Source organism: Pezoporus wallicus, unplaced genomic scaffold, assembly GCF_028554395.1.
Source record: "Pezoporus wallicus isolate ANWC-B61680 ecotype Strahan unplaced genomic scaffold, APGP_CSIRO_Pwel_v1 contig_227, whole genome shotgun sequence".
NCBI lineage: Eukaryota > Metazoa > Chordata > Aves > Psittaciformes > Psittacidae > Pezoporus > Pezoporus wallicus.
This window is the reverse complement of record NW_026635704.1, coordinates 12,808,011-12,834,377: the sequence shown is the minus strand read 5'-3', so window position 1 is coordinate 12,834,377 and position 26,367 is coordinate 12,808,011. Positions and strand designations below refer to the sequence as shown.

General features: G+C 40.7%; 1 protein-coding gene across 4 annotated transcripts in view; it reads left to right on the top strand.

Annotated features, from left to right (window-relative positions):
• The window catches only part of GAREM1 (GRB2 associated regulator of MAPK1 subtype 1), a 101,188-nt gene that overhangs the window by 29,379 nt on the left and 45,442 nt on the right, over positions 1–26,367 (top strand). Inside the window, exons 2-3 of one of the 4 annotated variants that reach the window (XM_057397695.1) lie at positions 3,409–3,496; positions 5,529–5,723. The exons of 1 other annotated variant lie outside the window; for it this stretch is intronic. The gene's annotated coding sequence lies outside the window, so the exon portion shown is untranslated. Of the gene's footprint in view, positions 1–3,408; positions 3,497–5,528; positions 5,733–26,367 lie in introns of all 4 variants that reach the window. 2 more of the 4 variants (XM_057397693.1, XM_057397694.1) reach the window with 2 other exon arrangements.

Below are 26,367 nucleotides of genomic sequence, written 5' to 3'. Positions count from 1 at the left end.
CAGCAGCCCTACTGCTACCTGCTCTGGGATAGTCAGACCTTAGATGCTGTGGGAGCACTGAAGTATGGTGTGAGTTAGGTGTCTCCTAGTTATCTTGGGATGACAACAGCCGCTGATGTTGCTCTGAACCCACTCTGAACCTGATGCATCCAAGATCTTGACAGGCTGAGAAAGTTGGGGCTGTTCAGCCTGGAGAAGAGAAGGCTGCGTGGAGACCTCATAGCAGCCTTCCAGTATCTGAAGGGGGTCTACAAGGATGCTGGAGAGGGGCTCTTCATTAGGGACTGTAGCAACAGGAGCAAGGGGTGATGGGTTTAAATTTAACGGGGGAAGTTCAGACTAGATATAAGGAAGAAGTTCTTTCCTGTGAGGGTGGTGAGGCACTGGAATGGGTTGCCCAAGGAAGCTGTGAATGCTCCATCCCTGGGGGTGTTCAAGGCCAGGTTAGACAGAGCCTTGGGGGGACATGGTCTAGTGTGAGGCATCCATGGCAGGGGGATTAGAACTTGATAATCTTAAGGTCTTTTCCAAGCTGAACCATTCTGTGATCTTGGAAGAGCTTGGAATTTTACTTTGGTGATACTGAGCACTCTTAGATGTTTATAGCATGCTTTATGACTCTCTTCATGGCCCTGGAGAGAAGAGCAAACATTAGACTGACAAACATCTTTTGCTGATGGCTTTATGTTACACCTGCTGCCAACCTGCATTACTCTGGGAACAAAGGGAGTGCTTCCTTGTCTGAAGTTCAGTTTAGACCCTTCCCTCCTTCAGGTGTAATTTAATGCTTTCTGCTCGTCAAGGAAGGTGGTGTTGGACAAAGAGCCCTTGGTCTGGGGCTTTGCCTCCCTAGGAACAGTGGGTGGTGTCAGGAAGAGCTATGCCTGTTCTTCTGTGTAAGTGGAGCAGCACAGCTCCGATGGGGTAACTTGTAGGTACAAAGAGGTGGGTGAGACCTAAGACAGGGAGGGACACTGCTCTGGAGTAGGGAACTTAGGTGAGTCTTCCAAGTACAGCACTCCCTGATATGAAATACGTTTTGCATTTTAATTTGTGTTTTGCTTTGAACTTAACCTGGCACCCAACTACCACATAGATCTCCTGGGGCTTTTGTGCTGTAAAACTGAATATAACTTCTAGAGAACAGGGCCCCCAGTGCAGTACTTCTGACAGAGGCAGGGCTGCCATGTATCTGTGGGCTGGTAAATGATTAATGAATGCATGTCCTCAGAAGAAAACAAAGAAGAAAACCCCACACATTTAATCCCCCAGTTCCCAAGTTTTGTTTGTTTTTTTTTTCCTTGGAAAAGGTTGTATGATCTGAAAAGCAGTTGGAGGCTTGAAAGCTTTTCTTCACAGTTACTGCATACAAAAGCATTGCCACCAGCAGATAGTCTTCATGGCTTTAAAAGAGAACTATGACTTGTGTAGCTGTGAATACTTGACTGTGTGAACTTTTGTGAGACTTGCAACCCTTTTCTCCCCGTAAACAGATAAAAGAAAGTCTATACTTTATATATATATAAAAAGTAGATCTATTTGTTGTAGATATATGACCATAGAGTAGTGTGTGGGTATTGCAGAGTGAGAGGGTGCTCATTTTAGTGAGCAGTGCTTGCCTCTTCAGCTGTAGAAGTCTTGAAGTCAGTAATGTCTGAAATACTTATAACCACCCATATAATGTCATTCCATGCTTTCCTGTCAGGGAAATGATTATGCCTTAAAATATATTTACCTACTTGTTTTTAGTTTAATTGCTACCTCCTTGTTTCCCACGGAAGACTGCGTTTTTCTACTCTAGGCAATCACAGCCTTGTAGTCTGGAAACTGTATTCATATTTCTGGATTTTTTAAACTTGTTACCTTGAAATAATGGATGAACTGTTCTTCCATATACGAGCAAATATATATATTCTTCATTTTCCATTTTGCTTTTTTTTTTGGTGTTGGTTTTGTTGTGGGTTTGTTTTTTTTTTCTTCTAAGGGAGTTATCCTCAACCAGTTTAGTTGCTGTCAGACTTCACCATGGTCCTATCTGTTTGTTATTCCACTTTTCTGTACCTGTTTAAATTTTGGCAAATGCTTCTCTGTTGCTCTACAATGCAACATCAAATTGCAGGCACTGAAGTTGCTGGCAAAAATTGTTTATTTATTTTGTACCTGTGGGTGCACGTTATTCCTGTTCCTCCATCTCCCTCCATTTGCCAGTCTTGTGAAGTGACAGCTTTTTACCTAACTTTCCTGAAATTCTCCCCTTTTGTCTGATCACCTGTACTGGAGAATCTCTTCTACTTTGCATTTTGTTTTATAACTACTAAAGAATGTATATGTATTTCTTTTCATTATTTTTTGTTTGCTTGGTTACTTGATTTTCAATGGAGCGGGTTGTCCTGAGCCCAAGGAGTTTGTTCTGGGTGTATATGATACTTCTTTCTAGTATTGTGTGCCAGCAGCTTCCCAGAATGCAAGCTATGAATCAGAAATACCTTTTCAGTGTGGGGAGGTGGTTCAAATTTAGCTTCTAGTGAAACATTGGTGTGCAATTCTTCATCAGTCACACTGATGAGGATCTTTCACTTTCAACTTCATCTTTCTTCAGTCAGCTAGACTATTTTGCAGTGTCTAGTTTCCTTAGAGTTATCATCCTAGTACATTAAAATCAGCAGACTGTGAGACTATTTCTCTCTTTGTGTGTATGTGTATATATATATACAGAATGTGCAGAATTTGCTTGACGTGGCTGGATACATCAAAGCTTGTATTCAGCCTTCTTGTGAAACCCCCTTCAACTGTTTTAGTTCCCACCCACCTTTCAGTTTTGCTGCCTGTCCGATCTCAAATGTCTGAAACTGCTGTAGAGTCTGCAGCTCTGCAAGGCTGCTGCACTTTCATGTAATGAGAACAGTAGGGTTAGTTTCACAGGGTACTATGTTCACAGGATAGATCACAGGGTATTATTTCCTCCAAGTAATAGAGGAAGAGGCTGATTGTGTCTCAGAGGTTCATGGAAAGAAAATACCTGTATTTTCTGTCATGCTTTCCCACCTGGAATTAAGAACTTGGGGTTTGTAGACACCAGTTTGCGCTATAAAATTTGTTTGATTTCATGGGATTTGGTTGGTGCCTTAAAGGAAACAAAAGTTTGTGATGGTAGTGATATTTTTCAATACCATCTCAGTGGGGTACTAGGTGGAAAGAGGTGTGTGCTTTCAGATACAGCTGTCTTGCTTTCCTTTGCTTTGACTTCGGCATGGGTGTAATTTTACTCTTGTTTAAAAGAAAGTAAGGTTTGTCTCAGCATTGAACTTCCTGTGTTTTATTTGCGAGGAGGGAAAGGGGGTAGGAGGAGAGAAGGAAAACTTGCAGCTTTTAAAACTGATGATTTGAATTATCACATGTTCCTCTCAGACTTCCACAGTTCTTGGCTGTTACTCTAAGTCTTCAAACTTCGAACTTGATGAAATTCAACTGTGACCTTGTAAGCATTCACTGTAAGGTGGGTTTTTTGTTTGTTTGGTTTTGCTTGCTTATTTCACATCTCTGTGGGCAACAAAGAAGCTGATTGGAGTTGCATCAATTAGGAAAGAACTCTAGAGGCCTTTACAAAAGAAATTAACTGGGGAAGATGGCTTTTTGAAAGTTTGCAATTGAGGGAAGGGTAGAATAGCAGCTAGGAAACTGGTTCCCGGAAGGCTGGGAGATGGGCTAAATCACACAGGATTTGCTTGGCATTGCTTGAATTACTTTGCCTTAGCTCCACTAGTACAGTGGGCTCATTTGTATGATGATAGAAAGACTTAAGTGCTTAGGAGAAGGGTCTTAAAAGCTGCCTAACTTAACCATTGAGAAGCTCGAGGAAAAGGCTGATCCCCATTGGGCATTTGAGGTGTATTTAGGGCTGCACTCGAGGTTCTGGTCTGATCCCATGCTTCCGACCACTTGAGGCTGTTCTAAGTAATTGCTACAAGGAAATTGGGAATGTGCTCCTGAGTTCCCAAGAGGAGGCTTTTCTTCTCTTTCATAAGGTATAACTTAAGGATTTAGAAGGGAGGAGAGGAATGAACACCACAGGCTACCCAGTTAGCAAGCTTCAGCCAGCGAGGTTGGGGTAGGAATGAGCTGCTTGTTTCTAAGCACTGAATAAAGCAGAAATTAAGTGTGAAGCTGCTTCACCCTTTCCTACTGTTAATCGACCCATTTCCTACCCTTTGCCTTTTATTAATCTCTGGCTTAACTCTGGTGCATGATGCTGGGGTTTGTGTTTTCATGTGAGTAGAGTAGCAGGTGCAGAAGTAAGCAAGCACATGTCACTGTTACAGAATCATTTACAAAGAATGATGCGGTTGCCAACACAACTGTCCTGTGATAGACCTGGTTTATAGTGCATGCTAGTAGCAGATGAAGACTTTTGCAGAGTACAGTTCTTAATGTTTAGGACATTTGGGTATGGTTTACTGTGTACTTTTTTTTTTTTTTTTTACTCCATTTGTCTGTGTCTTCTGCCCTTGGTTTCACTTTGTCTCAAGTATGTCCCTTCTTTTTTTCATTTGCTGGTATTCTGACTTATTACATGGTCTAAATCTGTGTGGGAATTTGGGAGGGAAGAAATTGTCAGGAACCTCCTATGATTAGTTTAAGAAATCTCTTTCAGACTGGCTGTCCCTTTTCCTTGAGGCTGGAGGGGGAACTGTTACAACTGAGCTATCATGGCAAACAAGCAAAGCAAAACTTATGAATGTCTTTCCCTTCTGTACATACAGAACCCAGCTGGCAGGAATGCAGAGCAGGGGTTTTGATAGGTCGTGTGTGTTTGGGGAGAGAGCTGCAGAGGAATCTGTCGCACAGGATGATGTCATCTTGTGAATTTTTGGAGACACAGACTTTTTTTTTTTTTTTTTTTCCCCCTGGAGCCAGTGTTTGTGGCTCAAAACAACTGATAGGAAGTGCGGTAGGAATTCTTAGGTCAGCATCCTCCCCATGGAAACCAGCACACTTTGCGTCTGGGAACAAGAGCTGGTCACGTCAGTGCTGCCTATTAAAGCAACTGACATCATGGATGTCTTAAGCTTCGACTGAACTACTGTACCAATTGGTGCCAATAGGAAAATAAAACCATGCTATTTAAGCCATGTATAACTCTGTTTATACGGAGAATGTAATTTCTGTGTTTAATTTAGCCGGTGATCCAAGATAGTCATTCTGCTGTGTCAGGGAAAGGCACTTCTGTGAGCTTTGAAACTTCGAGGAGTGGAAAAAGTGGCTTTTTCCCTCTGTTGTGAGCTGTTGTGCAGAGATTTTCTGTCCTCAGTTGGTAGAGATTAATTTGTTTCAGTGTGCGTGCAGAGGACGCTATTAAAGCTAATAGCAAAGGTGGCCATTATTAACTGGATAGGAGAAACATGGGTATTTAACTTCTCATTATGAAGGACCTAAGCATTAATGAGAACCTGAAGCCTGTGTTTATTTCCCTCACAGCTTTATGTACAGATATGAAGCTTCAATTCTTCTTCTCTTTCCCTTTACTGCAGGCAAAACTCAACCAGAGTGTGCAGCTTGCTCCCAAAGGCAGACAGAGCACGGGCAAAGAAGGAAATACAGTGTACATGTATATACTGCACAGGGGCTCTCATGAGTGTCCTCAAACTAGGAATGCCTAGCAGTGAACCACCTGTCAAAATCTACACCACTGACAGATGCCACTGTCATCTTGGATGGTTGATAGTGTATGTAGAGTAAGAAAGACCTTTTAAATCTATATGCGAAGGAGGCTGTGGTTTTCAGGGAAGTCACTTTCACACTGTGCTCCTTAAATATTTGTCACCACTTCAACCTTTTCCGGTTCATCTCACATGAATTCTGTATTGCAGTAGACTGGGAATAGCCAGCCAAGGCTGGCTGGCTGCATTTGGGTGGCTGAAATAATTCAAGCTGGCTGCGTCTGTTCCTTGTTTCATGGTGCTCACCTGATCCCTCTTTTAGTGTGTGTGTGGACCAGCTCATTACATGAAAGGTCCCCTTTTGATCACAATGATTGCACACACGCACAAGAAAAAAGATAGACCTGTGATGAGGATTCATGATCCCATCTGAAGGTTTCTGAAGGTCTTCATCAAAATGATAGGAAGTGCATTTGTTGTCTTCTGCCAGAAACATAGGTTGGTTTGGTTTTGTTTTGTTTTTTACTTTTTTTGTCATTAATAACCTTTTTAACATAGGCAAGTGCGAGATATGTATCTATGGAGGAGAAAGTGTGCAGCAGGAAGTACTGATTGGGGAATGCTCTTTCTGATAAAATGCTGCATGGGTCTCTGCATTTCCAAAGTCAAAAAATAAAGGCTACTGTGAAGCTTGATGGAGAAGGTGAAACCTTGGTGAGATGGATGGACAAGGTGGCTTCCATAATCCAGTTCTATAGCTACTACGTCCCTACTAAATTAGCTACTAGGGTTCAAAACGTGGGGGGGGAACTAAGACACATGCTACACAAATGTTACCACCAAAAAAGAGAAAATTCAAGTAATGCTGTGTTTTAAGATTTGTGGGTCCAAGTTCAGGCATTTTTAGGACTGTGGCTTTGAAACCCACAACTAGCTGCTGGGAAGGAAGCATCTCTCAGTCAGTATAGGGGAATCGCTGCAGCATATCATTGGGAGTGGGATGAGAAATACTCTGAGTAGGAGCGAGTGTGCAATGCGATAGTAAATCAGCTTTAGCCTTCTCTAGACATTGTTGGGATGCTGGATGTGGGAAATGGTCATTACTTGTGACTGTTCGTGGTAATTAATGTTTTCCTGTGAAGTGCTTTTCAATCCTTCAAGGAGGATAGCTGTTCTAAAAGCATGATGTGAATTTAAGACAACCTTTCTATGTGAAATTAATGGAGAATCTGAATTTGATTTCAGACTGGTAGTGTCTTAAAGCAGTATGTAAATAGAAGAGACTTACATTTACAATAAGATCAGTCATGCATATATGCCTATCTGCAAAACTGCTTCCTATGATTCTAAAAAAGAGGCTGAGATGCACTTGAAATCTTAGCGCGTTGGGGTTTGGTGGTGGTTGGTTTCCTTTTTGTCAATTTACTTCTTGCTGACTGACCGCTACCCCATTGTAGGAAGCCTGTAATGGGTTACCTGTGTTTGTCTGCTGGGGTGGGAGTACCCATAGTGCAAAAGACACACATCATGGGCCCAAAGGTCTGCAAGACCTGTTCTAGACAGATGTTTGGGAGCTGATGCATTTGTGCTGCCTTTCCAAGCTGGGAGCACAGTACACAGACTTCTCAATGGCAGACAGGCTTGGATGATCCTGTCAGTTTATACTCCTGTAGTCATCCTGTTGGGTGTGGGAATGTGCAGAGGAAATGTTACAGCAGTAACAGGAAGGGAAAGGAATGAGGGGGAGATGGTGGCGGAGAGGGGAAGCAGAAGACAATAGCAGCAGCAGCCTGGGTGGCAGTGGAGGGCAGGAGCAGGAAGAGGTGGTGGGACCGGGACTCCCCTATGGGAGGTTGGGAAATGTCAGCCTTGCAAGGATGAGATGCTCTGCCAATTCCACTTTGGGATAGGGGCTCTTGTTTCTAACCAGTGTTTCTAACTTGTTTCTAACCACTCTGAGCACCCACTGGTTCTCAGTACTCTGCTTAGGAAAATTTCTGGTACCATTTGAACAAAAAATTGCTTTACTAATCTGCCTTTCTGGTTAAACTCTAATGACTAGAATTTGTCTGTCTAGAAGAAAGAGACATATGGCAAGCAAATGGCCCTTTTTAATGAGCCTCCCACTCAGCAGTTGGCTGCTCATCCAGTCTGTGTGTGGCACAGTCTTGGAGCAGCATCTTATTGCCAGAAAAAAAAAACCTGCAGCCTTTTGGTGGGCTTTCTCTCAGGGATGGGGGAACGGATGATAATAGAAGTCTAGGAGAAAAAAAAAAGCCTCCCATTGGCTTCTTCAACAATTTGTTACCAAATCTATAAGAAAATGTTCCAGAACCTACCGTAGACAGCCTGGAAGCATGCAGTTCTTTACCTTTCTTTGGTGATTGTGTACCTTTTTACAGTATGAGGCGTTTTCTAATGATAAGTAAAATAAGTAATGTAATGCCTGACTTCTGAAAGTCACAATAGCCTAAAAGGCTGCAGTAAAGTAAGTGACTGCAGGTGGTCTATAAAATCCTATTAAAATTAATCTCATTAAATACTTGATGGAAAATGCTGTATTTGGTAGCCAGTAGTGGGTCTGGAGGATTGATGGGACCATTGTTCCTGACCGTAGGTGCAACCAATATGGGAGCATAAAATTTACGATGACCAGTCTTTGCTGTTAGTAATAACTGCATGACTGATCTAAGAGAAATCTATTGCTGAGGTGTAGCTGTGTAAGGAGTCATGCAAGAAAAAACATGTTTATTTATGCCCAGTTTACTCATTCAGCCTTATGGCTTCAGATGAACTTGTAACAAGGTCAGGCTGTCTTTCAACACTTAATCTTGCCTGGTGAAGAATGTTCTGTGCTATGGCAATGACTTTTAATATTGAATCTGACGCTGATGTTTCTTCTCATATTTGGATTAATTTTTGTATAGCAAGTGGAGAATGCCTTGTTCTCCACCATCCTGCTACTGACCCCCTCTGAATTTCCACCTTGTCTGATGTGCAGTAGTGCTGCTTTCCATCTCAGTATGATTCAGATTCATATTTCTCCCAACTGCACAGTGATTGCTTTGAAAGTGCAAAGTACTTTGCCGCTCTCTGTGTGCAGCTGGGACTACCCAGCCCTAAGATGAAGTTGTGCAGGCTTTGGCTTTGAGCACTGCCATCACATGGTGGTTTAGTTGGATCCTTTGTCACTGTAAGAAGGAGGCTGGTTAAGTGCTTCTGGAAGAGAGGGATGTAGTTCGATGCAGAGCAGGACTGCTTGCAAGAAGAGTGGGAGGTACTGGAGTTCACTGGGGTGGCTGCAGCAGCAGAGTGCACCTAACCCTTCACCTGGTACTATTTCCTCTATCTTTACTTGCCATGAATAAAATTCTTGTTGCTCTTTCAGAAGAGGAAGGGAAGATAATAGCAGCAGCGATTGTGTGCATCCAGCAGTTTTGATAAGATATGAGCTAGTAATTGCAACTTAAAATAACTTCTCCCAGTCCATCCAGTTAGCTCCACAGTTGTTATCTAAGCAGCCTGGAACCAGAGTTGTGCCGCTAGCCTCAAACAGTTCCAGGTCTAGTGTCTGACAAACTGGTTTGAAATCTGGGGAAAAGCTTTTCAGCTGGCCAGCACAGCCCATGAGGGGGTTTGTAGGCTGCTAATCTGCAGTCTTGCAGGCTTTCTTCCAACTGTGTGCGTCTAGCAGTGACTCCTGGGAAGTTCTCCCTTCCCAGACCTTGCCTGGGTGCACACCAGCTGAACGCGTACGTACAAACCTTTTCTATGTCAAATTGCTGGTGGCCAATTATAGCAGTGCAATATGGAGGGGAGGAGGGGGAAGGCATTTCAATCTCTGTGTTTGCCAAGTCATATTATCATAGCAAGGTGTGAGTAATAGCCACTCTCTCTAAATACACAGATGCCAGATCTCACTTAGATTTGCTTTCCGAGGTATCTGTATGCCAAAAAGCAGCCTGCTTTCAGACACATTTTCTTTGCGTGTGTGTGTGAAGTAAAAATCATTCAGAATCATTCAGTATCAGTGGGTTGAATGTGTTTTTTTGGGGGGGAGGGGGGGGAGGAGGGAAGGTGAATATATTTTAAGGAAATTATGTTCTGATGGGCAAGTATGTAAAAAAAAAAACAATGGATTAAAATTGTCTACCTAATTTTACCAATGTGGCTGAGGTAAACTGTTCTTTACTGTTGGGATGCATGTAAGGGGATTTTTTTTATTATTACTATTCATTACTTTCTAGGGTTTTTTTCCCCCCATTATAAAGCATAAAAGGGGTGTACACTTTTATAGCATGGTGAATTAAATAAGATCAATCAGGAGTTGATAGGTTGGTCTGACTGTACAGTAAGTGGTAGAACGTTTTTGCAGTGACTGATCTTTCTTATCTGATTTATTTCCATTTCTTAAATTCATCTGAAAAGGTGTAGGGTAAATTTAATGCAACCCAAAAGCAGGCTTTTGAGTTTTCCGTATCTCTGGTTAATCAAAAAATAGCCAAAAGAATTCCCTTTCATATACAGTTCTCAACAAAGCTGTGGTGCTTTAGACACTTGGAGCTAAATGAAGTCCTGAAATACATAAATGTCACAAATTTTAAAAACACAAAGTTAACTATTGTGCATGAGGGTGATGAGGAAAGAAGTCTGGGAAGCAGTGAAATTCCTGTATGACAAACTTCCACAGCTTGTATACATCTGAGTGGATGTGCAGGGAACCTGCTGTTTCCATCACAAAGTTTCTGCAAAAGAAGGTTGCAGCCTGTCCTTTCCATTTTGAAAAAGCACTAAAGGGAATTGGGGAAGGGGATTGAGTCCTAGAATTAGAAACCTAGTAAGTGTTAGGCCTATGAAATTTTCAGTTTGTTGAGAACAAAACCCCTATGTGAATGCTTCTGAGAGGATTATTCTGCCCATATCAATAGCACAAAGTATCCGCTGCCTTGTTTAGTACACGGCTACTTGTACAGGGCTTACCCTGTACATTTTCAGCTTTAAATGCTGTTGTGCTCATAAACTGGTATGTTGGATAAGAGCTGTCCTGTGTATAAATAGAGACCTTCACTTTTTTCATATATCATAGGAACCATATGTGCACTTTATGTGGATACTACTAAAGTTTTCTGTTCTATGTGATGATAGTGGGTATTGATTGTTTTTCATAGATCGTGCTTACTAGTCCAGTCACAGTGATCTTTAGATGCATTTGTAAAATAAAGTGGAGGAGAAAATAAACAGTACTGCCTGAAGCCTCACCTTGAGCAACAGTAACTCTTACTCTTCCAAATGGAAATCAAAGAGTTTCAACTGTTGCATTTTGAAAGATGGCACTTGAGTAATACTTGATCATGTTCATAGTTTAGTTGGATCAGTTTAAGACAAAGTCTCTTTTAAATGGCTTAGTTGTTTGTAAAGCTCAAAACCTTCTGTGGATAGCTATTTGGAAAACTAAAACGTGGGACCTGGTTGGTTAGAATTTGCCTGAGGCTTCAGTATCATTGACTTCAAAAGAAATCAACAATAGAAATGACTTGGGCTGGTTTTGGCAGATGAGGCTTTTTGTTTCTTTAGTTGGAGAGAGGATCTTGGGAATGGAGACACAATGCTTTGACTAGCATTGCTATAAATATTAGTCTCCCCTCCAGGAATTCTCTGTACTAAACAAATAAACAAAACTGTTTAGAAAATTTGACCTTTTATGTGAGGAACTATTAAACTGAATGCAAACACCCTCTTACCTATGTCCTCAAATGGTTTCTCTGAAATGGATTTAAAAATAACTTTGTGTGTTGTTTTCTTAAGTTTGGGGTCTGTTTGTGGTATGCAGCCACAACTCCGTATTGTTGCATGCTAGAGCATGTCATATCATGGCTTCTCAGGCCAGATGAGTTTCACAAGTCAATTATGCTTAAAATTAACAAGTGCTATAACTCAGAAATTTGTCTTGAATGTTCAGTTTGTAGTTCCAGAGCTTAGTAGCCTTCATCAGGTAGCTCTTCACCAAGTATAGTCTTCATTTGAAACACTTATCAGTTATTTCTCTTGGAAATTCCTCAGTATGAAGGAAAAAAAAAGTCGTCTTACTCTGTCATTGGAGGAGAGCGGTTATGGCATGTGGGTGATGTCAGAACTTTTGAGTAACATTTGGAGTAAGTGAAAAAACAAACAGCATCAGGGATAGATTAGGTGAAGGTGCTCTTAACTGGCCTCTCTGGTCAGAGGGGAACTCAGTACCTCTATACTAAGTAATTTTGCAGAAGTACATAATGTTTCCTGAGTTGAGACATAGATTATTTTTTTAATTATTATTTGTTTTCATTTATTTTTCTCAAGAGAGTAATAGAAGTCCCACTAATTTCAATGGAAGCAGAGCTAGGTTACTGATAAGGGCTCTTGAGAAGAACCTACTTCTGATTATTTGAAAATACTCATATTCTATGGTATTCCGCTGATACATGCTTCAGAAATTGAGAAATGGAAGGAAACAATGCGGGTCACTTAGTTATTGGAACTCAGTGCCCTGGGTCTAGGGACTCACTCCTATGAGAGGAGGAAGTGGCTACACATGGCAAGGTTTTCAAGTCTTACTCAGAAGCAACTTAGATTCAAAAGCATCTTGCATTAAACTTTGAAGTTTAATCTAGTGGCTATAAAAGAACATCCATCTATGTCTGTATAGAAATAAATTACAGCAAAATCAGCTTAATAGCCAAGGATGGATGGAGCTAATGCAGACATAAGGATATTTGTTTTGCTGATTCCATATTAAATGTAGTTCAGATGTAACGGCAGCAACAACAAAAATGTCTACTTGCAAACTCGGAGCATGTAAGCACAATTATTAATTTTAAATGTATTGAATTAGTCACTCCCAACCACCCACAACAATGAATTTATGGATGTTGCATTGTGGAGCACCAAATCTGGGTTCCTTACTCTTAACTGCTATAGATTAGAAACATTGTAGGAGTGAAAAACAGTATAAATGTGGTTTCCACCGAAAAGAGCAGGTGCAAGACCATATGCAAAGGACTTGTATTATTTAATAAGAGCATCTCTTCTTGTAAGAGTTGGGCTGCAGACTGTTCAAACCATATCCAATCAAATATTTGGAAACAGATGCACTCAACTGTTTCTTCTCTCTTCCCTTCCAGTGGATACAATTGCACATACTAAAATTAGCTGATAAAGATTAATTCTGTATAATAACTCTTTAATTTAAAACAAAAGCAAAACCAAGCAAAAACTCAAGAAGAAGCCATACCCAAATTGTTGTTTTCCCTAAGTAGTCAAATTTACTTATCTTCACGGCTGTGTGCATTTATAGAATTTTTCATCATGAATAGAATGTGTACAGTGCAAAAGTCAATAGCACAGTAAATGTAAAATCCCACGGTACTGTTTCCATGGATGTCTTTCAGTCTGCTGGTAGATGTTTTGGTGGAGATTCTGGTTTTATCTTTTCAATTTCTTTTACAAACTCTTCTACATAGTAGTTATGATTTGTGGAGGACTAATAGTAATAACTCAAGTGTTAGACTATTCCAGAAGGTCTGACTGATACAGATGACAAAAGTTTGTCTGCAAACAGTTAGAGATGCAAGAGTTTAGACTAACATGGAAATCAAACTTTGGGCGTCAACACCAGTATTCTTTTAAATAGTGTAAACAACCAGATTATTCTTAGCAATGATTTAAAAACCCACCAGAGATTTGATTGCATCCAGATTATAATGCAACATTTCCCACTGAGCTGCAAAGTCAGAGTTATTTTGTCAGTAGAGGTTATTAGGTTGCCACTATTTTTTTGCTGTCATTTTGAGCCTGTGTGTGGTATCACCTTAATTTTTTTGACTGCTCGATGATCTCATGTTAACTAACACAAAATTAAAGTAAATGTGAAGAGTGAAGAGATCGCTAAACTTGTATAAATATCTGGTAAATTCCCCCAAAAGAAAGAAAGAAAAAGCATTTCTTTTGTGTCTGGCAAATCCGTTTATTGTTTTGTTGCTTTTTTTTTCCCAGTTACACTCTGACTGATTTAACTATTTATTTATTTACTTCTGTTTTTTTCCCTCCAGATATATTGGCTTCAGGCATTGGCGACTGAGTTATATTTGTGGAGTTCATGTCTGTATTGTATTGATTACTATTCCTAAATATAGCAAAGTCACTTTTAAACTGTTCTTTCCCTCTTGTTTTGCAATCGTTTAGAGACACATGTTCTTCTGTGATCTTTTAAGCACTGCTGTCCTTCAAGTTCACTACCTTAGTGTTTAGGTTTTGACGAAATGCTGTCTGATCTTGAGAACTGTGAAAAGTAGTAGTTAAAAATATCTTTATGCCGCAATTGACTAGCAGAAATTTTTAACAATCTTTTTGAATACTTAACTATGAGCATGACGTTTAGGCCATATTAAAACAACTAAACACTTTCCTCTTTCACTGTGCAGTTAACAAGACATACAGATTACTAGGGCAAGAGTCATTATTACTTTTCTAAAAAGCTACTGGTATATCTTCTTAAAGGCTGCTTTGTGTTAGAATAAATCTTGCTCAGGCCCAAAATCTTGGCAATAGGTTTTCTATGGTTTGTTCAGTTCTGAAAGCTGTCCAGTAAAAGACGACTTATTGTTGTAGTCTTGGAAGGACAAGACAGTGGTGCCATCCTGGTTGTTCTTTGTGAGGCGAATTGCTTTCATGACTGTGACCTTGCTGTTGAAGGTCTTGTGGATGCCTCTCAACGATTAGGCCCAGCCAGGAGAAAAAGGAGAACTCTCCAGCTGAAGCAGGAAGGTGGATGAAGGTCCCCAGGCTGGACACATAGCAAGGGAGAGTCATAAGCCGTGTCTATATAGGCTGTTTGTCTAAGATGACAGACTTGGTGGTTTTGTATCCCAGATGGTGCAGGCTGAGACAGTGGAAGATGAGGAGGAATTCCTGACTCGGTGCTGAAGTAGTCATGTGGGCTTGTGCTAGAGAGAGACCCTGATTAAGGATGGAAACTAAATTAGCCTGATCCTGAACAGAAATCAGCTTTAAAAGTACTTGGTATCTGTCTAGAGAGGAATTTTTGTCTTGTCAGAACAGTTGCAGTTTGGCACTGAGTTGCAGTGTATTCATGAACACAGATGCAAAACTAGAAGAACATCATGTAGTTGTAATGGAAAATGTTTGTTCAACCATAACATCTCAAAAGTAGCAGCAGCAGCTTTTGGTTACATAGAGCTGGAATCTGAGTCTGAGTCCTGTTCTTATGCCCCAGCTGTGCCTCAACTCCATAGTTATCCTGTGGGCTGAAGCATTGGCTCCATTGAGGTGCTCCACTGGACACATGGCTGGATGTGGTTAAGTGGGATGCTGCTGCCGCAGTGCAGAGGCGGACCCCTCCTGAAAACTCCTTGCATGCTATTTCTGTTTGTTAAACAGAATGTAAAGCACTAGAGGAAGTAGTAAAGATGATAATTTATAATCTTAAATTCATGATGTAATCAGGACACTTACAAGAGAGGATTTTGTAACAGTCTTTCCTGTTTTATTAGTAGTATCTTGTATTGCAAAACTCTTCCTATTACCGGATCTGTTTGTAGGTGTGTTTATTCATAAGGGTTGGGACTTTTCTTTCATCCATAAATTGAACTGTTAATGTCTGGTGTATTTATGTTACACCCATTCTGCCATTTTTGAGTTCTTGAAAGATTCCAGTTTACAGTTGAAAATTCTCCACTGACCATATAGCATTAGAAGTGGTTTGAGTGTGATTTATATGACCTCCTTTCAAATGGATAACCAACCTGGATTTCCTCTAAAACTGCTTAATTCTGTGTGTTGACTGCTTGCACATAAAAGTGGGTTTGCCAGAGCAGTTTGTTGCAGCCTGCTTTGTGTCTGACATATTGACAAAGGTTTTAAGCAGGACTGAAATCTAGCTAACAGGGTCTTAAATTATGCAGCTAAAAGATACAAATGCAAGTTTTTCAAGTGTTGCAGCCATAATATCTAAATGGGCCTTTAAAAAAAAAAAACAATTGCTGATATGTTAAGATTTTCTTGGCGAGATTTTGGTTTCTGTTTCTTTAACAAAGGTGGGAAAGGTGCTTGGGCTGATCTTGGAACCTAATACACCCAGAAGTACAGAAGTGTAATTCCAGCAACTTGTCTTTGAAAATGTAGCACTTAAATTCTAACTTTATGCTGCAGAGCATTGTAGGCACCCAGAAAAATGCTTATGTAACTTCTGAAACTTCCTACTTGAATTGAGCTGTGGCTGCTCTTAAGCCGTATTTAATGCCTACTTCCAAATTAAAATTATAGTTACATAAGCTGGGCAGAACATGGGGCCATGAAACCATTTCTCATTATGTCGCTAGTTTACGCATGGCTGACATGATTGCAAGAAACATGCTTCCATGTGTTTGTGTGTGTGTTTTATGCACAGAGTGATCTCTGATCAATCGGCAGCCTACGGCTCATTTTCTTATGTCTAATTCTTTCTAAACAAAAGTGAGTATCTGTATGACATGTTCTATTTCAAACTTGGTTTACCTAGCTAGAGAGCTTGACAATTCTTTATTATTTATCTTTGCAGAACAGCCATGATATCTTAAGCACCATTCAAATATGCAGGCAAATAGCCCTTGTGGTGGGAAACTTTCACCCTACTAAAAGCAAGCAATGGAGGAGAGGTGAAAAGGAGATGGTCACAGAGTATATACATTTAGGGTATATCCAGGCAACTCTTCAGAGCTGCATGGTTCTTATTCAAATGGCTGTATGATTTTTTTTTTTCCCCTTTATTTATTTATTTTATTTTTTCAAAGCTGGCAACCTCTTCCACAACTGAGTGATGCTTCCTGCCTCCCTTTCTTGGTAGTCGGCCTGTGTGTTCTGCCAGAAAGCAGCTGTCACTTGACACAATCTGTTCTGTGCTCTGGCGTAGGCTGGCTGCTCAAAGGGGAGCTCTGTTGATTCTTCCACATTAGGAGATTAGAGAGTGACTTCAACCTCCCTTGGTTATTAGGGCTTAAAGACCAGCTGCAGAATGAAATATTTGGAGCCTGTTTCACTAGCTTTCCATAGTGAAGTGGGTCAGGGTTATGTGTTGAAAGAGGGAGGGGTATTCTATTCACCATCTACAGACTGTAGTAGTGGAGCTGTGCTATTCCAACATCTACATCTACCACAATGTCATTGTAGTGTGATAGATGGGGAGGGGAGGACATAAGAGTTTATGAAGTGGGATTTTTTGTTTGTTTTTTTTTTTTGAAGGGGTTGAAAAGGAAGGTGTTATTTTAACAGATATCTGTGTATTGTATATATGTATATGCTTGTGGACATAGAAAACCATACACATGTATACACACATCTATATATTTATATATGTATACGTGAAACTATGATTACTAATTACTGCCACCTCTTTTAGTGACTTTTAGCAATTCAGAGTTGTACAACACTGCTTCTGAAGGCAAATGTCTTGTTACAAAGACCCAAAAAATAACAGGCTAGTAATACCAGCTTTCCTTAGCAGTAATAAGTGAATGAAAAACATATTTCTGCAGAACAGCTAAGCCTGTTTAAAAGGTAATGAGCACTATAATCACGTGCAAAGGCTTTGCTGCAAGGAGTTTCTGAGTTACAAGAGACATATGTTAGCATAATTCTCTAAAATAAGCCTTCATTAATAAATTGCAGTACAGTGACTTTTGCCATCTACCAAGTCATCTGAGTCCTGTCTAAAATGTTTCCTCAGGACACTTTGTGGGAGCCAGTAGTACTTACCCTGTTTGTATATAATTAGTTTACTTAATGCTGTGTTTCAGTGGTTACTCTACAGACTTTCTAATATGAAAGTAACACCTTTGGGTTATATTAATTAAAGTAACACCTTGGGGGTATATTAATTAAATTTAACTGAAAGGCAGGATAGCTAAAGGATATAAGAACAACTGATTACCCTTTCGCATTTTGCTGTTCCTAAAGCTGAATGAAGAAAGATTACACAAAAATAATCTGAAGGCATTCTTACACTTTTAATCTGTATACTCTAAAATTTAGGATAATTTGTGATGCGTACATCTCGGGTTTTTATGCTCAATGTTTATGCTTCCATGCAGAGAGAGCACAGTTTAAGCCTACTAGTTAAACTACAGCGATTTGAGAAGGAAATGTGAAAAATCAAACTTCAATGTATCTTTAGGGTTGTGCAGTGATCTTTAATGCAAGTGAATTGTGTAAAATTTGATCTGTTTATTCTACTAGAAAGGTATTATAGACTATGTGTGAATGACTCCCATCTTGGTGAAAAAAGATGGAAAACATATCAAAGAATACAAGTGGCTCAACAGATGAGTTATCTGCTTTAAATTACAGCCTCATATTTAAATGATGAACTGTGGCATTTTCCTGGATTCTTAAAGAAGTGGTCTTCATCTCCTCCAAGTTGTGAAATTGAAGTTTGTCACAATAATACAGAAAATTCATGAGTTCCTCACACTTTGTCCATGAACATTTCAGCTGTTCAACTTCGTTAGGGATCATGAGATCCAATCCTTCTCGCCTCTCTTGCACCCCCTTCCCTCTCTTCTGCCTGTAAAGACGTTTTTGTTTGTGTAGTTTCTTGGAACAAAATCCACTGACAGCAGTCTGTGCACTAGATTTATTAAGCAAATACAGTAGCTCCTTCTGTAGCTTCCTCTCCTGTATCATTCCTGTGACCCTTGGAGTTTTTCCAAAATAATGTCAGTCTTATGCTTAATAGTTGGATACATTAATTATGCTTATGTGGACTGAGTATCTTAGTCATTCACAAATCTTGCTGAGTTAACTAGTGACTAGAGGTGTTTGGTTCCAAAGCAGAAGGTTGTGGCCTGTGGGGCCACTTACTACTTGGTCTTTGGAGAGCTAGTAGGGTGGTGTCCCTGTGCTGCTCCTTGTTTCCAACTTTCACCTAATAGTTGAAAGTTAAAAATCAGGACTACCCCAGAGGCTGTCTCAGTACAGCAAACACATTGTGTTGGTGGACAGACTTGTGGAGTTGGAGTGGTTGTTGTAGCTTTGCTGGCATGGTTGGACCACTTACCTGTGTTGAAGTTGTACAGGATTCTCCTTTCAGTCTTCTGTCTTTGATCCATTTGAGTATTTTTGCAGTGAAGATCCTGATACTTCAATGGCCAGTTTAAGCCTAGTAACAAAAAAACAGTTTCTTTTCACAGTTGCATAAAATGTAATTGATGGACCATTAAAAGCCATTACTACAGAGGGAGCAAACTTGGAAATCTTCCTCTTCCCTCAAAACTCTGTTGTGTACTGAACTGTGTGTATTCTTAACATGTCTTCTCTAAACAGTTGCAGGAAAATATAAAGCAATTGATAGAAAATGAAATGTAACTCAAAAATTAAGGGTGACGCCTCACTGAGTAAACACACTTGAAACAAGTACTGTAAGTAATATGATGATGATTAATCCATCTTCAAGCCAATTAAAAGTTGTGGTGCTTCTCACCCTATTCTGATGTTGTAGGTGTGAGCTACTTGGTGCTAGATGGTCCTGAAAATCTTCCCCAAAGGTGTCCATTGGGTACATTTTCACTTAGGTGCTATATTGAAGTAAGAACTTAAGTGAAAATAGAGTTGTAGTTAGTGATGGGGATGGAGCAAACTTGACAATACCTAGTGCTGGCATTTTTCATGTGATGGTGAGAATAGGAAGAATGGCAGAATAGGGTTTTGCTTACCAGATATGTTGGTTGCTGTCAAGTCATCTGCTAGCCTGATTCTTCCCTAGTGAGTAAGGCATGCATGATTCACTCTTCCATAGGTTATTTTATCTATAGAAATTGTAGCTGCTGTGCAGGCTGAAGTGAGCTTATATCAAGCAAAGAACTACTGTGGTCTAAATTAAATGATGAAACTTCTATTTATGAGGATTCTTGATTGCATATTGAGTCAGTTATGCTGCGCTGATTGAGATGGTTCTGTGCTGAATTAAAGTGCATTCATTTGCATATTACCTCTGGACTAATCAAGAATAGCTGTAACTACCAAGCATTTGATTTTGTCATGTCATTACTCTGAAGCACAAACTTTCTGTAGTGTGTGCACTACCTTTTACTTGACAAGAATGAAGGAGGGTATGTTTCCTAGCTCAGTTTTTCTGGAAACTTTATTTCTATGGAGTTTTTGCTTAACATGATATTTGGGGCTAATGGATTGACCTCATGATTTTAAAAGTAGTAGATGACAAATAGAAGCCTGTGGTGGATGTTGATTGCTACCACTAAAAAGAGTTGTTGGGGGCCTGCCAAAACATTCCATTATCTAGCTTTTTCCAGATATGTTTGTGAATTATCTTACTTTAATAAATGCTTCCTAAGGTCTTTCCTGGAGATTGAGATGCTGCCTGTAATCTTACAAATCAGTTCATAAACACATTTAATTAAAATCTGTATAAAGACCTAAGGTTGATAGATAATTATGGCAGTCCTGCAGTGAGTCAGAAAGATGCCTCACAATTTTGCATGAGTGGATAAATGTAAGTAGACTTGTTAAAGCATCCAAAAGAAACTTAAACTCGCTGCTTGTCCTCTGTCTAAATTGAAACTAGAAGTTCATGGCATATATGTGATGCATCAGTTCACATTCTAATGCTGTGCTGATGAGCCAAGGTGAGGAATGTGCTCCATAGTGTGTATTGAAAACTAGCTTTGGATGTGTGGCTGCTGCCTTCCTGGAAAAGGTGACCACCTGTGATCACAGCAAAAACTCCAGCCATAGGCACAGGGCTGAGACTTCCAGGTGGCAATGGATTACTAGTACTTGTTTTAATTGTAGATGGGTAAGGAGTTCAGGATGAAAATCTTATTGGAGTGAATCTTGCTTGGTAGCAGTAGTAGAGACCTTACTCAGGCTGTCACTTCCAAAGGGCAGTACGGGGGGGAGGTGAGAAGCCAGCCTGGCTCTGTGAGTAGGGTGCTCTCCTTTCTGGGAAGTGTAAAAGTTGGTTGGGACCTTTGGTTTTAAAATCTGGGTGCATAAGCCTGAGCCATTTTCCTGCTGAGGCTATTGGAGAACTACATCCTCCCATTGTGCTTGTGGAAAACAGATGTTGGTAATGCTTTCTGATTAAATGAACCCTTTTGTAGAAGAATCACTTTGGTGCTTCTATAAAGCATAGGGTAGTCCTTCTTTGTTGGTCACAGAGAGGCCAGTGCAAATCCCTGTGCTGCCTGTGTCCAAAATGAGACAATCAGTGGGAGACTGTTACCCTCGAAAACTTGATAGATAGAAAGCTGTTACCGTGATAGTCTGTGGTTGATCAAAACCCCAAGCTTAATGGCCCTGTGACTCTTTCCAGTCCTATGTTTATTGGATGCTACATCTAGCTGGTGCCAGGGGATGTTTGAGATATCAGGGAGTAGAAGACCTTTGGCTAGCACTCTGAGCAGTTTTGGTCCTTTCTCTATAAATCAAATAAGTGACAGCTTTTTGGGTAGGAGTGTGAGCCCTGACTTCAAATCTTAGCTAAAGATTTGAAACCTAGATACCCTGGAATGGCTTATTTCTTTCTCTGTGGAAAAAGCAAGGAAAAAGGAAAAATGCAGAGAGGGACAGTAGCTGTAGTGTTTGTAGTTATGTTGTTTCTCTGTGACAAAAGGTTATGTAGGGGGACATAGTATTTTTGTTAGACTAGCTGGGATTTCACAAGATACAGTTGGCAGGCAGACTTTTGGGCACATGGTCCTTAGGGAGGAACAGCTATTTTTGCACTGCATGGGATGGCTGAGACACATGGAGTTCTTGGCGGGAAGAAAAAGGTGGAGAATGTGAGTATTGAAGTAGGAGAGCAAAACAGTTTGATGTAATGGAGGATGTAAGTATTGAAATAGGAGGTCATAACAGTTTCATGTACAGCAGAAGATGATCTCAGCCTTACAGCGTGAGACTTTACACTTTGTTTTCCATGTGACTGGGCTTTGCTGCTACCCGATGGATAGCAGTGTAGAAAGTGCCTGATTTAGTGCTCTGTGGACACCACGTTGTTTATGAAGTGGTGTGTTCAGCTAAGAACTCTTCTGATTCTTGGTGCTTCAACACCTGGGAAATTTGTCCTCTGTGGGAAGGTGCCAGTGAGGAAAGGAGCTTCCTTGTTATACAGCAAGGAGAAAAAAGTTGTGTTAGAGACCTTCTTAGGAGGGTAGCCAGCAGTGCTCACCTGAACATGAGTCATCTCCACATCAGTCCCTGGTCTAGCAGACTGGAAAGCTGGACCTCCTGTGTTGTAGGTGCACTTGTGCACTGCTTTGGTTTTGAGGCACGGAAAAGGGATGCTGCCTGTAATCCCGAATCTAAGCAGTGAATTGTGACAAAGGATGCTGTAAGATCTGAAATCCAATGGTTGTAGCGGAAAAATCCAGTGGAGATTAGAAATAACCATTTCTTTTTTTTCTTTTTTTTTTTTTGTTTATACAGCTGAAATAAAGTTGTGGGTTTTTTTAAATGGATTCTAATAGTATTAAGAGAAAAAACAACCAGCCCTAATCTATCTCTGTACTGTAATATGTCACTGTCTAACTGCCTTAATCTAATGTTAACCTAACCTCTAGTCTTAAGCAGTTCTCCTTTAGAAGATTGAAGATGGTTGTTTGCTATGTAATTTTACACTTAACTGATTGAGAATGGGTTAAAGGGGACTTTTGTTCTCCAAGTCCTTCTCAAAAGCACTCATTTACTAGCTACTAATAGAAGAAGGGCTCAAGAGAGTGAGCTAGGTACATGATCTTATACTGCATGCATTCACAGTATGTGTTTAATTTTGTATTAAAGAGGTCACACATACAATAATTTAATATAGGACCTTTAAGTATATGGTTGTTGGTGTTTTCTCATAGGTCTGAATTCAAAGCTTTTATAAGAAAATTTTGGTTCTCTAAATGGCATCCTACGACTGTGTTTCTTATGGTGTAATTCAGATCTGAAACATAGTTACAGTGAGCATCAGATGGGAGGCAAATACGATATGCTAGGCATGTAGTAGAAGATAGCGTGTAAAGATGCCTTACACACATAGAGTGGCTTAATATGTTCATACAGTGAAAAGTACACCATTGTATCTGGGTAAGAAAGCAGCTGACCTTTCGAGATTTCTTTCATTATTCTTTATTGGGAGTAGGCGGTTTAGTAGTATTTAAGCTTACATAGCATCCTGAAAAAATAGAAGTTCTTAAAGGTGCTTGTTGATGATGGTTAGAGGGTTGAGGGAGCTAATTGCTCAATTTAAAATAGTATTGGCTGGTCATCTAGAAATATTTCTAGAACTCAGAACGCTTTCTTACACTGTTACCAGACAAGACTGTTGTGGTTTGATACTGTTTACCTTGGTAGACTTAGTAAAATAACATCACTTCCGTAAGAGACTTTGAAATCTCGGCTGAAGTTAGGTCACACCAGGCAAACTGGAAAAATTGGGTTTGTAATACTGTTTAGTAAAATGTGGAAAAATATATTTGAAGGAAAAGATAAACTATGTTCACTGACAGAAAATGCAGTTCATGTCTGTTGGTCTCATGTAAGACAGTAGCATCTTTCATTATTAATGAGGATGGTTTTAATGTGCTTTACTACAGTTTAAAACTACTTCTGTAAGATTTGAATATTGTTATAACATGCTTTATCTGCAGATATTCAATAAAATCTCCCTTAATTAGTGATTCAGAAATCAACCAGGCAGAACTGTTTCTTGAATTATGTCTCTTTCTAGAATCTAGATCACCTGCTACAGGGTCAGGGGCGTTGTGTCCCGACTAGAAGGAAGTGCAGCAGGAGGGCCAGGAGACCTCCATGGGTGGATAAGTTGCTGCTGAGGAAAATTCAAAGAAAAAAAGAGGCTTCTAAAAGGTGGAAGCAAGGACAGGCGGCATGGGAAGAATATAGGTATGTTGTCCGGGAAGCTAGGAACCAGGTTAGGAAAGCTAAGGCCTAGTTAGAATTAAACTAGGGAAGTGAAAGATAACAGCAAGGGTTTCTATAGGTAAGCTATGAATAAAAGAAACACTAGCAACAACGTAGGTCTGCTCCAGAAGCTCTTGGGAGAGCTGGCTACCCTGGATTTGGAGAAGGCTGAGGTTCTGAATGACTTCTTTGCCTCAGACCTCACTAGCAAATGCTCTGACAAACCACCCAAGGCTTGGAAGGCAGACGCAGGGACTGTGAGAATGAAGACCTTGCGCCCGCTGTAGGAGAGGATCTGGCTCGAGACCATTTTAAGAACCTGAACGTGCACAAGTCCATGGGACCTGATGAAATCCATCCGCAGGTCCTGAAGGAGCTGGCAAGTGAAGTTGCTAAGCCTCTGGCCATCATATTTAAAAAATCCTGGCAGTCAGGTGAAGTTCCCAATGACTGGAAAAAGGGAAATATAACCCCCATTTTCAAGAAGGGGAAAATGGGTGACCCAGGGAATTACAGACCAGTCAGTCTCACCTCTGTGCCTGGCAAAATCTTGGAGCAGATTCTCCTGGATGGCATGCTAAGGCACATGAAAATCAACAAGGTGCTTGGTGACAGCCAGCATGGCTTCACTAAGGGGAAATCCTGCCTGACCAATTTGGTGGCCTTCTACGATGGGGCTACAGAACTGATGGACAGGGGTAGAGCAGTTGATGTCATCAACCTGGACTTGTGTAAAGCGTTCGACACTGTCCCACAGGACATCCTTGTCTCTAAATTGGAGAGACATCAGTTTGGTGGATGGACCACTCGGTGGATAAAGAACTGGCTGGATGGCTGCACACAAAGAGTTGTGGCCAATGGCTCAGTGTCCGGCTGGAGACCAGTAAGGAGTGGTGTCCCTCAGGGATCAGTGTTGGGACCAGTCTTGTTCAACATCTTTGTTGCTGACATGGACAGTGGGATTGAGTGCGCCCTCAGCAAGTTTGCCGATGACACCAAGCTGTGTGGTTCAGCTGATATACTGGAGGGAAGGAATGCCATCCAGAGGGACCTCAACAGGCTTGTGAGGTGGGCTGATGCCAACCTCATGAAGTTTAACCATGACAAGTGCAAGGTCCTACTCCTGGGTCGGAGCAATCCCAGGCACAGCTACAAGTTGGGCAGAGAAGAGATTCAGAGCAGCCCTGCAGAGAAGGACTTAGGGGTGTTGGCTGATGAGAAAATGAACATGAGCCAGCTTCAGTGTGCGCTTGCAGCCCAGAAAGCCAACCATATCCTGGGCTGCATCAAAAGGAGCGTGACCAGCAGGTCGAAGGAGGTGATCCTGCCCATCTACTCTGCTCTTGTGAGACCTCACCTGGAGTATTGTGTGCAGTTCTGGTGTCCTCAACATAAAAAGGACATGGAACTGTTGGAACAAGTCCAGAGAAGGGCCATGAGGATGATGAGGGGACTGGAGCACCTCCTGTATGAAGATAGGCTGAGAAAGTTGGTGCTTTTCAGCCTGGAGAAGAGAAGTCTGCGTGGAGACCTCATAGCAGCCTTCCAGTATCTGAAGGGGGCCTATAGGGATGCTGGGGAGGGACTCTTCATTAGGGACTGTAGTGATAGGACAAGGGGTAATGGGTTAAAACTTAAACAGGGGAAGTTTAGATTGGATATAAGGAGTAAATTCTTTCCTGTGAGGGTGGTGAGGCACTGGAATGGGTTGCCCAGGGAAGTTGTGAATGCTCCATCCCTGGTGGTGTTCAAGGCGAGGTTGTACAGAATCTTGGGTGGCATGGTTTAGTGTGAGGTGTCCCTGCCCATGGCAGGGGGGTTGGAACTAGACGATCTTGAGGTCCTTTCCAACCCTAACTATTCTATGATTCTATGAATTAGTGATTCAGAAATTCACCAGGCAGAGCTGTTCCTTGAATTTTGTCCCTTTCTAGAATCCAGAAGACTATCACTGTCTAACTGTTAATACTTGAAAGCATCTTTCAAGATTCAAGGTGGGTTAAGGATGGCCTCTTCACTCATGTAAAAACTGAAGGAGCTGGCTCAGTTAAACTCCTTCATGGTACTCTAGGTTACAGCTTTTGAAAGAGAAATCCAGGGGGGGGTTATTTCTTTCCAGATAGAGGGCTTTAGCCTGGCATATAGCTGCTTCCAGAACTTGTACAGATCTGTGAGCCAAGGAAAATATTAATCATTACTTGGGAGCCATCTTAGATGGTGTTACTTCAGTGGTTACTTATGGTGTTACTTCAGTGTTTATTTCTGTAAACTCTTACGTATTCTTAATGCTTCTTGGGACTTCTTTCCTTAGGAGGGGAAAAAAAAAAATCTGTTTGCCTGACACCTTTCAGAAAGAGGATATTCAACAGAAGCTGCTTGGTTTTCTTCGAGTAATTTACTTTGAGGAATTCAAAGCCCATGTTAGAACTTTTAAGCATATCTTAAGAGGTGACGAGTAAAGACATTTTCATTCACTATCAGTCTGCCTTCCCAGCAGCATTTAGAAAGATATCTAAGAAAAGAATTTTTTTTTTAATTAAAATTAAGACTTCTGTAGTTGCTTTATGGTGTTTGTTCATCTCTGTTCATTAAGAACTATTGGAACTTAAGATACTGGCACTTTCATATGCATAATATCTCTCCTACCCATTACTTCACATATTTAAAATGCTTTTGATTTTTCCTCAATTCACTACCCATCTTGCAGTGCCCTCTTGCATATCAGCATCGCATTTGGAAAACTATTATAGTGCTATTT